The 17,372-nt window shown below is 38.6% G+C and overlaps 1 long non-coding RNA gene across 1 annotated transcript; it reads right to left on the bottom strand.

The window, feature by feature from the left end:
• Positions 1-237: 237 nt before the first annotated feature.
• LOC134199321 (uncharacterized) lies at positions 238-1,470 on the bottom strand. The gene is made up of 2 exons (XR_009973764.1): positions 1,426-1,470; positions 238-502 (listed from the first exon to the last, which is right to left on the bottom strand). It is a non-coding gene; the product is annotated as an uncharacterized LOC134199321 (long non-coding RNA).
• Positions 1,471-17,372: the final 15,902 nt, after the last annotated feature.

Here is a 17,372-nt window from a genome sequence, read left to right as displayed (position 1 = left end):
GCTGGTACCTACCCGTGCGGGCTCACAAGAGGTCCTACCACTAGTAAACAAGAGGTCCTACCACCAGTAAACAAGAGATCCTACCACCAGTAAACAAGAGGTCCGTGGAAAATGTGGCGAAGTCTTTGAATTAAATTAATAATCCACTTCTGATTTCTGTGATATCGTCAAACTTTCTGACACGACAATGACATTATTATGGTATCATCAGTTTAGTTTTACCAGTAATTACGCAAATTATAATTTTGCGTATTTGATTTTTATTACACGATGCTAAAAGCTACAAACATGCTTAAAGATGCTTATAGCTACCTACCACAATATAATCGGCGGGATGGATGTAATATGCTCTGCGTAAACCCTGCCCCGCCGTCTCAATAGCTCCGACTGGGCTCCCGCCCGGTCCGGGGTAGGGCGCCGGCTGTGAGCGGCAGGAGTTTTTAGTGAGGTTCGACTCCCACATACCCACCTGCCGTGCGGGTGGGAATCCGGCGATGTTCTCCTGTGGAAAAAAAAATAAAAATAAAAACAATATAATTCTATTTCGAAAGAACAAGTACACGTAATGTTGTAGCTTCAACTGCAACTGGAATTATCAACTATAACTTTATTAATAGGAGACTTTATGACGCTTAGCAATGTAAATCCGAAGATTTTATCATATTTAAGTCTATTTAATAGGAGTATTGGCGTGTTTAAGTTAAGTGCTTTTGTGAATTTATGTTATTTTTATGTAATGTCATCTTGGATTTAAGTTAACTGACTCTCAGCTTACTCGTTTGATGTGAAACAAGTGACGTAGCTCGCAAGCGTCAATTAATAGCTCTACCTGTCACCGTCCTCGCCGAACCCGTCACACGTGACGAAGGGCTCGACGAGTAAATTAACCCATAGACACTGCCAACTGAGTTTCTCGCCGGATCTTCTCAGTGGGTCGCGTTTCCGATCCGGTGGCAGATTCTGCGAAGCACTGCTCTTGTTAGGGTCAGTGTTAGCAACATTCCCGGTTTGAGCCCCGTGAGCTCACCTACACGTCAAGGCGAAACTGAGATAGTCTCTCAATGCTATCTGCATAGTTAGAAAAAAAATTTAGCTCTACTCAACCTAGGATATGAATTCTACTGTTGAAAGCAAATTATCCCGTCTAATGATGAATTATCACCGTCACTACCTGGACGATCTCTGGAAGCGCACTGTGGATGACTGTAGTGGCTCCAGGTAGTACGGATGAACTCTACCCCGGTGGCGGGCGGTGCGACGGTAAAAACGAGATGATGGTATCTCAAACAATTCATGTCTAGTAATAGTGCCCGATTCCTACAATACAATATACCATAGTTAAATTATTACAACCGAAACCTTGTAAATTTAATATTAATAATAAAAAAAATAGTAATTTTAATTTTAAATACAAATACAATATACCTTCACAACCAACAATAGAACGTGTTTCGGATTAACGAGGCGTGACTTTGACATTTGAATGTTGAACGTGACATGTCGCGATAACTGTCACTTGTCACCGATAGCTCGTAGTAGGGTGACCAGTAATTACAAACGTATATTGTTTTAAACTTCAAAAGAGAGATAAGTTATTAATATACCTGTGCTTTTTTGTCTCAGACTTTCACAATGAAGTAACAAGATTATATACTAAAAAAAATTCAAGTTCTTCGCTTACTCCCCTCTTACACATATCGTCTTTCACGCAATCCAACAATTTTTTATTTGGTCTACCTCTTCCTCTAAAGCCTTCCACATTTATAGTTAAAATTCTCTTAAAAACCTCATCACCTCATAAAAAAAATGCCGAAACTTAGATCAACATGAGATTGTGTCCATCAATCTGGTGAAATAAATTAAACAATAAACTTAAAAAAAAAAAAAGTGTGTGTGTCCGCTCCGACGCACGACTGGAGTTTACTGGATATAAAAAATTAAACGAAACAATACGAGAAATAGTTCTATATTACGACAACACGATACACTACAGATTATTAACAAATTAACGAGACACAAAACAAACGACTAACAAATATATGAAAATACAATAATGAGAGAAACGCGCGATCAGTACGAGGCTTTGTGGCGGACTGCCGGCGCAGCAGCCCGGCGTCACCTGCGATAACGCGGCCGCGCGTTGGCTCCTGATTGGCGCGCGCACGCATCACGCAATCAGGAGCCAATCAGGCGCATAACGCATTTCGTGTGACATGCTAGTACGATTTTGGTCCCCATAATTTTCATACCCCGGGCCTATATATGTAAATCGATTCTAAAGGAGTAAACTCCAAAAAAAACAATCAAACTACGGTCACCCTAGTAAAACACATTTGACACAAATCCCACTCGTGATCATTGTCTTGTTCTTAACGATCCTGTGATTAATGACATAGGCATTGTCTGTCCGTCACTCAGTGTAGTGGACACAGTCTCCTGTTCTCGTCCCCATCAAACTAATTTCGCTTGGTTTCCATACAAAAGTTCCCTATAGAACTAAATTCGATGTCATTTAAAAGTAACTAGACGATGGCCGGTTTTTTTTTTTGATAACGCCATCTTATTGTGTCTTTAAAGCGGTTAGTTGCCCTCAATTAAGAAAAATAGTAGGTATTATTATTCGCCAATAGATGTCGGGAAGAGTTGATTATTGAAAACACGAATAAAACAACATTTTCTGAAAATAAATCGTAGCTAGATCGATTTATCGCCCCCGAAATCCCTTGTATACTAACTTTTATGAAAATCGTTGGAGCCGTTTCCGAGATTCAGATTATATACATATTAATATACAAGAATTGCTCGTTTAAAGGTATAATATACCAAAAACTCAGAAATTTATTCTTTTACAAAGAATAAAATATTTTTTAACCTCTCCTTTCCTATCTATTCTTGATTATTGAAACCTATTTTCTGCAAATAAAATTTCGAATATTTCTTTTTCTATTTTTGTGTGTAATATTATTCCGATATTTCTATGACTTGTAATTTTTTATGACGTCAAATATTCTAACGTTTTTCAAACTATAGTTTTTAGATAATTTTTTTCCTGAGACCTTGCGACCATTGCATTCACTCGAGCATTTTCATCCTTATTCTTAGTATCCTTACTATCTAAAATTGACGTCAATATACAAAATCACTCGACCATACTCAGTACCCCATAAGTTGACAAAGAAAACTTGGTTACCTTTGATGCTAACTCGACCTCAAAGCTCCCTTAAATACTTAAACACCCCGCTACATACAAAAAACGCATTCCCTCACGCGTTAGTTAATCGAAAATATTTCCATAATCACCGACTCCAATGACATTCTGTGAGCGATGACAGTATATAAAGAGTTCGAAATTGCAAATCCTTTTCCGATAGACAGCTTTATGCCCTAAGGTGACAGACGTAATGACGTGTGAAAGATTGATAGCGGTAGTATTGGAGCTGCGAAATTACACTTACGGCCTGGCCACGGGGATCGGCGGTGCGAACAGCGAAGCGGTGGGCGAGGCGACCATTCGCGCAGCACCGTTTGCAGGCCACGGGTACTCACGTTCGCCGCCGCGACTAGTAAGGAAGTCCGACAGCGAAATGTCTATATCGAAATTATCTCGATATTGCTTACAAATTAATAGTTTTTTGGTTCAGGACCTATTATTTGGAAAAGATTGTGAAGTACATGATTTGAATAAGAATCGGAGTATACCTATAGATGGAGAATTCCACAAGAAGTACGAGAAATACTTTGGGTGGCTAGACTTCCAAATAGCTGGTGTAGCTAGTATTTCAGCTATTTTATTTTTTTTATTGCTTAGATGGGTGGACGAGCTCACAGCCCACCTTGTGTTAAGTGGTTACTGGAGCCCATAGACATCCACAACGTAAATGCGCCACCCACCTTGAGATATAAGTTCTAAGGTCTCAAGTATAGTTATAATGGCTGCCTCACCCTTCAAACCGAAACGCATTACTACTTCACGGCAGAAATAGGCAGGGTGGTAGTACCCACCCGTGTAGACTCACAAGAGGTCCTACCACCAGTAATTACGCAAATTATTATTTTGAAGATTTCATTTTTATCACACGATGTTATTCCTTCACCGTGGAAATCAATCGTGAACGTTGAGTGTTGTTGAGTACGTATTTTATTACAAAAATTGGTACCCGCCTGATATTCGAACACCGGTGCATCGCTCAACACGATTGCACCGGACGTCCGTTAGGCCACGACGACTTTAAAAATATAAAATAAAAAATAAATAAAAAATATAAAAATTTCGGCGTTAATTTTTCGCGACGAAAACAACTAAACTCATTTAATCACTGCACTATTCGCCGCGACTACCGCTCGACTCCGTGGCTCGCGCCGTCCGTATTCATGCATTTGTTTTGCTCGCCCGCCGCATCGCGCGATTCGCTCGGTACATTTCGCCGGTCGCTTCGCCGGTCGCCGGTGCGCGTGGCTTGTTAGGTACATTTCTATGCGCTTGTTTTAGTCGCTAGACGCTTCGCCGTTCGCACCGCGCGAATATTCGCATCGGCGAATGTCCCGTGGCCAGGCTGTTAATGAGTGAAAATATTCTCATCGTCCCGAAGTCGTGTGTGCTATAATAAATAGTAATATTATAAGCTTACCTAACTAAAATGTTACGAAATACCATTTTGCGTCTGAGCGAGTCGTAGACATAATTATTTTATTAAATGATTAAATATTTTTATATTATTACCGTCAATCAGGGTAACTTAAGTATCCGTTTAACATTAGCCCACTTACTCACTTTTTACATATTTATTTTTAACTAGCTGACCCGGCACACTTCATAGTGCCTCAATCGACAAATAAAAGACCTAAGTTTCGGTATAAAATAAACTTAAAACAAACAAAAGGAATCCGTCCGACGGGGGACACATCAAAGGAAAAACAAATTGTTATTTTTATTTAATTCCGAGCATTTTAATATTTATCTAACCTTTTAAACCTTCTCTGGACCTCCACAAATAATTCAAGACCAAAATTAGCCAAATCGATCCAGCCGTTCTCGAGTTTTAGCGAGACTAACGAACAGCAATTCATTTTATATATATAGATTTCTAAACGGGATACATGTTACCATACACTGAAATTTTTAATTAGGAGGTTTATTAATGAACGACGAAAGCGCGCCAAAATTTGATATCTGTTAACAAAACTTTTGTTTCTTGAGGTTGATTGTGAAATTGTAGGGAGGTGATAAATGAAAAATCGCTGCAAATTTTTTTATATTCATACTCAAAAGTTTTCATAGAAAAGTAAGTTTGTACTTTTTATAATAACTAAAGGTTACAGATGTAGTTTCATAAAAAATCTATATTATGATCTATATTGCTTTTTACGTGTTTGTCTTGATTTTAATTCGTTTGGTGAACATTTATGCTAATATGGGTAACTTTAACGTTAACGTTTAAAAACGCAAGATCAAAGAAAGAAAGAAAGAAATCATTTATTCGCTAAACATAGTGAAAATGAGTTATTACATAAGTTAAAAGCAGCGTATTGAAGTCGTCGTGGCCTAACGGATAAGACGTCCGGTGCATTCGGGTTGAGCGATGCACCGGTGTTCGAATCTCAGGCGGGTACCAATTTTTCTAATGAAATACGTCCTCAACAACTGTTCACGATTGATTTCCACGGTGAAGGAATAACATCGTGTAATAAAAATGAAACCCGCAAAATTATTATTTGCGTAATTACTGGCGGTAGGACCTCCTCTGTGAGTCCGCACGGGTAGGTACCACCACCCCGCCTATTTCTACCGTGAAGCAGTAACGCGTTTCGGTTTGAAGGGTGGGGCAGCCGTTGTAACTATACTTGAGACCTTAGAACTTATACCTCAAGGCAGGTGGCGCATTTACGTTGTGGATGTCTATGGGCTCCAGTAACCACTTAACACCAGGTGGGCTGTGAGCTCGTCCAACTACCTAAGCAATAAAAAAAAATAAAAAAAGTGTATGCAGTTAAAAGGATACATCCTTTGTCATTATTTGACATGAATTTTAGAATTGAATTTTAGTGCAGTGCAAGATATTATGATATTATATTATTTGCCATTCATTCATCCATAATTCAACTAATAATTAAAAAATCCATTTATTTTCCATGTCTTCCCTAAGAAAATCATTTATGTGATAATAATTTTCACTAATAAGATTATCTTCTAGTTTTTTTCAAATCGCAAACATTATATAGCTGTCACAAAGTTTTCTACAAAATCGAAAATTCCTGTTCTTTCATAAGTTCCGAGCTGGTGAAATTTTCCACACTCACATTTGTAGTACTCTTTTGTATGACATCGTTGACTTAGTAACTACTGCACTAACTATAAGACGTAATAAGGTCTGGTTTCGAGGCCAGTTGAAGTAACTTACTGTTAAGTTACTGATGGTAGGACGTCTTGTGAGGCACAACCACCTTGCTTATATCTGCCGTGAACAAGTGAAGTGGAAACTTAAAGCTCATGACGACTCAAGATAGGCGGCGAAATGAACGAGGTTGATACCTATGAGCCCCGGTGACCACATAAAACCATGTGGGCCTTGAACTCTTCCGCCCATATTAGAAAAAAAAGCAAGCATTTCTGTTGAAATATACATTATGGGTTTTTGTATGCTTGTTCCTTATTTTAATATCAACTATTAATCAATAAATAACAACACATTGTTTGCTTTTTTTAAATAATGTATGTACATACAAAAAGGGTGTACATTTTATAACAGTTTAATTGTAACGTTGTACTGCTCAGTCTCCACGAGCTATATTTTACAAAACACTCTCCAAAGACCCACTTTAGTATCATAAATTAGGAACATTTTTACCAACAACCACTACCATAGAACTCTAGACGTAGCTGCGTTGCTCGTGGATTGAATACAAAACGGAGCTCAAGCGTACCTGGCTGTCATAATGTTTACTGGAAACTTGAAAAAAGAGACTTTGTAATTTTCGCCGGCGTCCTGTGAAGTTCGCAGTGAACTAAGGTACGTGCTGTTTGTTTTTATTTAAATTTAAAAGCCTTTTACGTAACACTGTTATATCTAGCGTATGTTTAAGCGAATATGAGACAAAGTTGAAAGGCTTACAATGACTTTGTTTGAATTTAATATGAAACTGTCTGAAATTAAAACTACATACAGAATCTATATATTAATACGTGAAACGAAAACTTTGTATCCCTTTCTACAAAAATTTCGCGGAAGGAGGAGTATGAAATTTCCCACACTTATAGAGAATATAGAGTAGGAGTGCAGATTGCTAATGTTTTTTAATAATCCATTAAATCAATAAAAAAACATTACACACACCACCATGTAATACACACACACGCACGCATATATTATATACTCTTTGTTTATTGCTTAGTCTGTGGTCAAATTGAGAATAGGTTAATATTGTTTATCTTTAATATTATTCGTCTATAGTGTAGTCTTGGCGAAATATGTGATTAAAGAAGTATAATAGTATTCGGCAATAGAACCATGATAATGTTCAAAATTATAATTTCTATTGCCTATATAATTATAGTCGAATTTCGACTACTAAACAGAACAGAACAATTATTTTCGTTTTCGGATCTTATTTCAAAACAAGAATCTTAAATAAGCAAAAACATTTCTCTCGTCTACCGTCCAGCACATACTAATTTATTCAGCACGTAAACTAATTTATATCAACAGATTTTCTAAGCAGATATCAAATGTATCCAAAGCTTCAACTAAACATTAAACTATAACTCAGAAGCTAACAGCTAAACGGCACGTCAGCATTAACATCACAGCATTAAATCAGCTAAACTTATCTAACATAAAATCAGATTAACGCATCGCGACTCTCAATAATCATTCCGCTAGAATCACGGCCGCGTACTGTCGCGCACAAAAGCTTGGATTATCTGCGGACCGACCGGGCGACCGTAAGCCCCGGTTCTTACGACCAATTACACGGGGTAGATAAAACGCGGGAACGCTCGCAAGAGATACGGCCCGCCGAAATGGAAAGTGTTGAAGTTATCCGTGCAGTCTATTGGGGCGTAGATACTTGTTTGTATCTGAGATCTCGACGAAGTGAAATTGACGAGGATGTTTCGTTTGCCGGCTTTTAGTAGAAGAGTTAAGATATATTATTTTCGTTAGTCATTCACGTTTTATTAAAAATAATATCATCATTGAACGCGAATACTCGAAGGTATTCTAAGCGTGGAAAGTAGTAAAATTAGTTTTAATTATGGCTATGATCCGCAAAATATAAATGCATATAATTGCATATAAATGCATATAAGGTTATGCATATAAATGCATATAAGGTTATGCATATAAATGCATATAAGGTTATGCATATAAATGCATATAAAGTTTCGGAATCACTACTCCGTTATTAAAACCACATTTACTGTTTGATCTCCCAATTAAAACTAAAACCTTTCGAATACTTTCCAGTTTTCATGGACATATAAAATTAGCTTCAATTATGTAGAATCGCAAAAACTGAAGATGATATTACACTCCTACATTTTCTAAATTAAATTCAGTTTCATTGTAGACACGGTGGCCACAATACGCAATGTATTAAACACTGTTAATTGCACCATTGCGTTTAAGCTACGCTATCGTCTGCCACCGTAATTCACTAAAAAAAAAACAAATTCGTTCAACAAATCAACGAGTATTTCTATATCAAGATAAACATCACGCAACACGGTATAACGAAACGGAACAAGCCCAATAAATCGTGAACGAATTTAACTTTGCTTGTCAATAAAAAGCGACGTAAATCAACAAGCAAATTTTATTAGTTCGAGTAGCAAACTGAACCCCAAAAAGGTATCAGTGTGCCATCCCAGTGCACTCCCCGTCTCGTTGGTCGTAACATTACAATTTTACGACCACTTTTATTACTAGACGCTTTCGTGCACGATTACCCTCCAGAGTGAGTTCTGCTGTTAGGTGCCCCATTTCGAAAACATCCACCCCGCACTCTTGAGCGACCGCATCGCGGAATTCGTCGTACATCGCTCGGTTCTCACAATGAAAATTTCGAACACCGTCAATAGAGCGAGCAATCAAACGGACTCATCGCAAAAAATCGCGTCAGTTGTTACCGTTGTCAGCAATTACGTTTTAATGCGTGTTTTATTATCACGGGGCGTCTAATGTACTGGCGCATTAATTTATCACCTCCCCCTGTTTACGAGTAACGGCTTGACAATTGAATTGATGGTATATTCTGAATTCAAAGACGGCTTCGACCGGCCAGAGTAATTTGATCTGCGAATGTGAACGTGTGTCGTTTGCAGCGGCTTAAGTGGTGGGTCGCTTAGTATTGGTCGCGTCACACAATCGTTTGGACAGACAAGCGATGGACGTATCAAAGGACTGGCAACTGAAATGCAGTTGCAGTTTCGATTGAATCGGGAGACGTCTGCGGCATGCCTCTGTGAAGTAAAGGTTGATTGGAACGTGTCTGCGCTCTGATACGCGCCGACAATGTTTGCTTTTGGCATGTAGAACTGATCGCTAATCAAGTTGACTGGTTCTATATTCCATCTTCCGAACTTAAATACGTATTTCTAAAGACCAGTGGTCCCCGCAGTAGTCGAAATTCGACTATAATTAATTGAGATCAAAAGTTTAAACATTATTATGGTTCTATTGCCAAGCACTGTTATACTTCTATAATAACACAGATTTCCCCAAAACTACACTATAAATAAATAATATTAAAGACAAACAATCTATTCTCAATTTGATCACAAAAGTTTCACAATTGACAATACACAAAGGCTATATTTATACGTATGTATTTCTTTATTGATTTAATGTATTTTTAATGTACAATTTTAAAAAATTATTAGAGTTATGTACTTCTTCTCTATGTTCCACAAACGTCAAGAACAAAAGTTTGACAATAAATAAATAGTATGCATGCGTGTGTGCGTCAAATACGTGGTAGTGTGTGTAATGTTTTTTTTATTGATTTAATGTACTTTTTAGGCATAACTTTAAAAACTCCTTCTCTATATTCTCTATAAGTGTGGGAAATTTCATACTCCTCCGTCCGCGCAATTTTCGTAAAAAGGGATACAAAGTTTTTGCTTCACGTATTAATATATAGATAATAAATAGCACGCCAACAACAAATTCTTATTTAACAAGAAAACAATTTTATAACATTTTGTTTTCTGAAAAACAATGTTATCAAAACGACCTAAATATTTCTATTTAATATTTTCTGTGGAAACATGACGAATGGTAATGACATTCAATTAAGAAAACGGGTCGAATTAACTTCACGTAACGCTGTAATTAATATTTTTATTGAAACTTTTTATGAGGCTTTATTATTCTTGATTACGATAATTTTAAGACCGAATAATGTATTTTTAATGCGCACACTCGTACGGTTAAAGCTATGCGAGCTTATCGTATCTAGAGTTTTATTTTATTTTATTGCCCTTGTAGGCAGACTAGCATACGGCCCACCTGATGGTGAGTGGTTACCGTCGCCCATGGACTTCAGCAATGCCAGGGGCAGAGCCAAGCCGCTGCCTACCACTTAATACTCTCGACAAGCCTCGTTTGAAGAAGGACATGTCATAGCGCTCGGGAAACACCGTGGAGGGGAGCTCATTCCATAGCCGGATGGTACGTGGCAAAAAAGACCTCTGGAAACGCACTGTGGATGACCGCAGTGCTCCAGGTAGTATAGATGAACTCTACTCCGGTGGCGGGCGGTGCGATGGTAAAAACGAGATGCCGGTATCATCTCGAACAATTCCTCAGAGCACTCCCCATGGAACATACGGTACAAAATACAGAGGGAACCGAAGTCCCTCCGCAGACCCAGAGGTTCCAAACGATCCGTATAGTAATTACTTGTGTATTGTTTTTTATATTTAGACATTTAAACTTTAATGCCTTCGTCTACATTCAGAAACAAAGTCGAAAATTTAATCGCTATATAACGGCTCTCCTACCCTTCCAAACTTCCAAAGCGAGAGTATGTTTCGTGGCAGAAGCAAACAGTTTTGAAGTCGTCGTGGCCTAAAGGATAAAACGTCCGGTGCATTCGTGTGTAGCGATGCACCGGTGTTCGAATCCCGCAGGCGGGTACCAATTTTTCTAATGAAATACGTACTCAACAAATGTTCACGATTGACTTCCACGGTGAAGGAATAACATCGTGTAATAAAAATCAAACCCGCAAAATTATAATTTGCGTAATCACTGGTGGTAGGACCTCTTGGGAGTCCGCACGGGTAGGTACCACCACCCCGCCTATTTCCGCCGTGAAGCAGTAATGCGTTTCGGTTCGAAGGGTGGGGTAGCCGTTGTAACTATACTGAGACCTTAGAACTTATATCTCATGGTGGGTGGCGCATTTACGTTGTAGATGTCTATGGGCTTCAGTAACCACTTAACACCAGGTGGGCTGTGAGCTCGTCCACCCATCTAAGTAATAAAAAAAAAATTATATCGCAAAGCGCTGTTGGGTTTAAAAAAAATGGTCGTGGAACCTACTGATGATGTAATACTCGAATCTGTTGTTCATTTTTTTGAACAGCAGCGCTCCATAAAGTTATTCGAAGCTAAAACAGCGTATAAGTCCAGATACTCCCAAAAAATATATTTGGTCATTCGTATACAGAGGAACTTCAATCGAATTATAATACGGTAGTGCAAATCTCGACCTCATGACTCAAAGGTAGGAGTGACATTGGCGTGGTCCACCTAAGAGGCTCCAAAAAGCCCTTTTTTAAAACATCCTGTCGCTCAACAACCAACGTCCAAGCCTCGTATGAGACAGAACTCATGAAAGGGCAAAGGGGGGAAAGTGAAGCGTTTAGTGCGGAGCACATCTCTCCCATTACCCTCCCCCTCGGGACGCCGGACCGGCGGTCGTCGGCGCCACGACCACCAGCCCTCTCGGTCGGCAGGCTTTCTGAAGCCCGCCTAGATGGCGCCGGTTAAAGTGAGTTATCCTACAGAATACCCGGCCTTCCAAAAAGCCCTTAGCGTAAACATAATACTAAAAGTGTGTCTGTGTGTGTTAAATTAAAACTCTACGCGTGAAATTACGAAATTTTAAAACATCAACCTTGCGTGTTAGCCCGTCGTTCCCGTGCCTTCGAGCGATCATTACCTTGTCACACCACTGTCATATTTATACACATGACATGATGTTATATCGTGCGTGATGTATTACCGAATGATATGTTGAATTAAATAAGTAGTTTATTCGGTTAATTCAAAGTTCTACTTCTCTTCGTTCTTTACTGGTGGCAGGACCTCTTGTGAGTCCATACGGCTAGGTACCACCACCCTGCCTATTTCTGCCGTGAAGCAGTAATGCGTTTCGGTTTGAAGGGTGGAGCAGCCGTTGTAACTATAGTTGAGACCTAAGAACTTATATCTCAAGGTGGGTGGCGCATTTACGTCGTAGATGTCTATAACCACTTAACACCAGTTGGGCTGTGAGCTCGTCCACCCATATAAGCAATAAATAAAAAAGCGTCTTTTAAGTTTCTGGCGTGAGCTATAATGCATTTCGGTTTGAAGGGCAGCCGTCCTGTAAAAATTGACACTCAAAACTAATTTTTCAAGATGGGTAATTACCTTGTTGATGCTATAGGCTTCGGTAACCAATTAACACCACCTGGACCCTAAGGTTATCCAGTGAACGATACAATAAAAAACAATGGACTGCTTCGAAGAACTAATAGTACTAAACTAGGCACCGAGCTAGGAAGCGTGCATGGGTATTGCTATAGACCAGGGGTGGCTTGATTAGAATCAAGATCCACTGTTTACTGTCAAAGCACTCTACGATCTACCAATGGCATTTCTTGAAATTTAATGAAACAATGTATCTCAGTATACATGTAGTATATTATTATCTTTTATTGAAAAGATTAACATAAAGCTGAAATTATATAATTAAAGAGATCTATTGTGTGGAAGAGAGGATAAATAATGTGACGTAATGGTCATTTACAAATGACAAGACGAAGATGATGCTTGCAGTAACTTATGATTGCGTTGCGCAGTCTGTTCTATTTATTTATATTTTTTATCTTGCCACGATCGACTGAACTAATAGCCACGATCGACCAGTCGATCGCGATCTACCGGTTGGCATTCCTGCTATAGGCTATTCCTGCTACAAAACATACATTCATTGCGGTTTGAACGGTGGAGCATCTGTTATGTCTTGTATTCTGTTAATGTTAGTGGATTCGGTGAGCACTTTATGCTAGGTGGTTTGTGAACTAGCCTTTTTTTTCGGGCTGGGGACCATCTCCTCCAGAGACCAGAACCAAAGCTAAGGTTTCCCGTAGTGAACTCGCCTACTGAGCAAAATCAATATGAAAAAATTGTTTGAATTAGTGTGACCGCGAAAGAGAATTATTGCCCTTGTAGGCAGACGAGCGTATGGCCCACCTGATGGTGAGTGGTTACCGTCGTCCATGGACTTCAGCAATGCCAGGGGCAGAGCCAAGCCGCTGCCTACCGTTGATTTTGATATTACTTCGCTATTCACAACAGCCGAGAAGCATAGCATTATTTTTGGTATTACAACAAAAGAAACAAAGGTTTATGATTAATAAAACATACATTGACTATGTGTATTCACTGATGTTTATATGAAGGATGAATTTCAGTTTTAACGTAGCATCACCGCTCTGCAGACCAAACCACTAAACTTACGCGCGCTCTGGTTTTCTCTATCCCAACAACAAAGCAAAACTATTGTACATTCGATTACATTCATAAATCATTGCATCGGAATATTCCACTAAATTCTCACATCTATACCTTAGGTAATTCAAATGTCTATAAAGCCACAGTTTTACGATAACATTCGTGTTTTACGCACATAAATCAAACGCTAGTACTAATGGATAACGAGATATAAATCTATTTATGCAAAGTTTTGAATGCATATTTCGCATGTCCGTGGAATGTTTGCGTCATTCGTTGGTCTGTGGGAAGATCGGGAAATGCCTTGTGTTTCTATATCGATAGATCATTTAATCTGCATATAGATTAAATAGAAGTTGTTACTGTGGTTTAGTGATTTACGACAAACAAATATTATTAGTATTGTTGGTTAAAACTAATTTTTACGATTTGATTTCGTGTTCGTAATTTTCACTATAATATAACCGAAGTAATCATAACTACTTTTACGGTTTTATATTTCGTTTTTTTTTTTCATTTTGTTAGTTAGTTTTTTTTTTTCCAGTCTTCTTACAAACTAACTATTGAACAAAAACATTTGTAACTTAAGTAGCTTCTAGAAACAGCTACAGATCGCTGCAAACCATCATGTAATATATGCGTTTCAGGAGAATAGGCTAGTAAGCCAGTAAGTAGCGAAACAGCCCGTGGTGTCATAACCACTTTCCAGAATATTCGAAGTGTTGAAAATAACAAAGTGGCAATGAACAGACCCGGAAATTCACTATGATAATATTAGTAATTATGAATCATCTTCATCATCATCAGCCTATTTCAGTCCATTGCTGGACATAGGCCTCTCGAGAATGACCATCGGCTTCTCTCATCTAGTTCTTGCCAGCCACCCTGTATAGATCGTCACTCCTCCGAGCCTGAGGGCGTCCTACACTACGTTTGCTAATTCGAAGAATCCACTCAAGAGCATATTTACCCCAACGACTATCAGTTCCCAGCTGATATGGCCAATCCATTGCCACTTCAGCTTATTAATCCGCTAAGCTATTTCGATAGCTTTGGTTCTCTCTCGGATCATCTCGTTCCGGATTCAATCGTTCAGGGAAATTTCAATTACGTCTAAAGCCCGCGAAAACCCAAATAAAGACTTTATTTCCGACTTTTCGGATACAGTTTTCAGTTTTCACTACAGTTTTCCTGGTCACAGGCGTCTCACGTGATGACCTAAACTGTAAAATGATAGGTATTCGAAAATGAGGTGATGACGTAAGTTGTATACTGATATTTGAAACGCCGAAAATTATAAAATGACAAAAATAAAAACGAGATTAAGCCGTAAAAGTACTTTTGTTTTGTCTACTCGATATCTGTCTTGTCTACTCGATATTTGTCTGTCTACTTAATAGTAAGGTGTTCACGATCAATATATAAATTTAGGGAATTGCTAGTGGTATTCAAGGTCAGTAATTACATTACTTACTATGCTGAGCGTCTGTGTAGTGCCTTATGGAACAACTATTTTCTAAATCTTATCTATTCACGAAGCGCCAATAGTTTGTAGGTCGAACTGTCTCAACGGATGTGACGTAATTACAAGGTTTTTTTTACATCTATGAAACCGTAAAAAACATTAATAACGTAATAAATACAAAGTGCTCAGAAGCGACAAGAAGCAATCCTTTAAAACCAAAAACCATCTAATTAAAATATTTTTAAAATTAAAATATCTCTCTAATAAATTCGCAAACAATATTATTTTCGTCATATCGTATTTATAGAGCATTAGGTGTGTTTTATGAAAGACAGGTGCCAACTGTCAGATAGAGATGAACAAATAGAATTGTATCGATAATTTTTTTACTTTGGAAGTATTTTTCACACCATACCTACAGCTCAGGTTGGCGAAGTCTATAGGTATACAACGCTGTTGTGTGACTTCAGTGACTTAGCCCTCTGGGTTTCGCGCCAGATCTTCTCAGCGGGTTGCAATTCCGATCCGATGGTAAATTCTACGAAGCACTGCTCTCGCTAGGGCTTGTTAGCAAATTTTCTCAGGTTCATCCTGTGAGCTTACCTACCCTTCTGGGCGATGGAATAGCGCCTCAGGCTACCAGCGAATAGGCAGGAAAAAAATCAGTGTGAGTATTACTGTCTCCCGAGAGATATAAGCGCCAAATCTAAATTTGATTATATAATTTTGTCCGCAGAAACGACCAACAAGAAACCAACGCACGACTGTTTTGCATACCCGTATATTATGTCTTTTAACTGATTCAATATTTTGATCTCATGAAACTTGAAGTGTCAACACGTTTACTCATAAGCATGAATGAAATGGCTGTGCTGTGGAATTTTGTTGAGTCGCTATTAGATGCAGTTGCTCGACAATTATTAATCCAGTTACAAATAAAATGGAAAATTTAATGCCTACATTGTTGAAGTCGTCTATAAACACATTTTTTTTACGGATTTATTCGCGGTTATTTTTTGGTAAAAGGTTCGTAAAATTTTAAATGTCTTATTCTATAGGCTGTAAGAGTGTGAATCTAAAACAACGAATACTAGCTCGACTCGAGCACGAAGCTCGAAGTCGTCGTGGCCTAAAGGATAAGACGTCCGGTGCATTCGTGTTGAGCACCGGTTGTTCGAATCTCAGGCGGGTACCAATTTTTCTAATGAAATACGTACCCAACAAATGTTCACGATTGACTTTCACGGTAAAGGAATAACATCGTGTAATAAAAATCAAACCCGCAAAATTATAATTTGCGTAATTACTGGTGGTAGAACCTCTTGTGACTCCGCGCTGGTAGGTACTACCGCCCTGTCTATTTCTGCCGTGAAGCAGTAATGCGTTTCGGTTTGAAGGGTGGGGCAGCCATTGTAACTATACTTCAGACCTCAGAACTTATATCTCAAGGTGGGTGGGGCGCATTTACGTTGTAGATGTCTATGGGCTCCAGTAACCACTTAACACCAGGTGGGCTGTGAGCTCGTCCTCCCATCTAAGCAATAAAAAAATACAAAACAAAAAAAAAAACGAATTTAATATTATCATTAAAACATCGATAACATCCCAGCACTGAGGGCGAGCAGTTTATTTCCACAGATCATAATTCATAAGTTACGGCCGCTCTTATTAATGCTTCCAAATCAAAGAACGATGACATATTTACTCCAATTACTCACTAAGACCGTATATAATTTACCGTCTTGTCACAGTCTTGAAAATATTGCTATGCGGTGACCAAACTTCTGAATGCGTTAATGTTTTACGATGTGACATATTGCATTGATTCATTGAGATGTTTATTAGATTGTTTTTCAAATTATTTTAGGATTACTATTTTGTTTTCCTATAGCTACAGGCGAACGCGCTCATGGCGTATATGGCATTAATTAGCTTGTATTGACCATCATTGTCACAATTTAACTGTGACTTCGATATCTTCGCTTGGATGGTCTCACATTTCTGTCGCCTCCAATAACTACCCAACATCGAGTAAGCCATGAGCTATTTTTTTTATTGCTTAGTTAGGTGGACGAGCGCACAACCCACCTGGTGTTAAGTGGTTACTGGAGCCCATGGACATCTACGACGTAAATGCGCCACCCACCTTGAGATATAAGTTCTAAGGTCTCAAGTATAGTTAC

The sequence above is a fragment of the Bombyx mori genome, chromosome 9 (assembly GCF_030269925.1).
Source record: "Bombyx mori chromosome 9, ASM3026992v2".
NCBI classification, from domain to species: domain Eukaryota; kingdom Metazoa; phylum Arthropoda; class Insecta; order Lepidoptera; family Bombycidae; genus Bombyx; species Bombyx mori.
The sequence above is the reverse complement of the archived record's forward strand: the minus strand, read 5'-3'. Positions and strand labels throughout refer to the sequence as shown.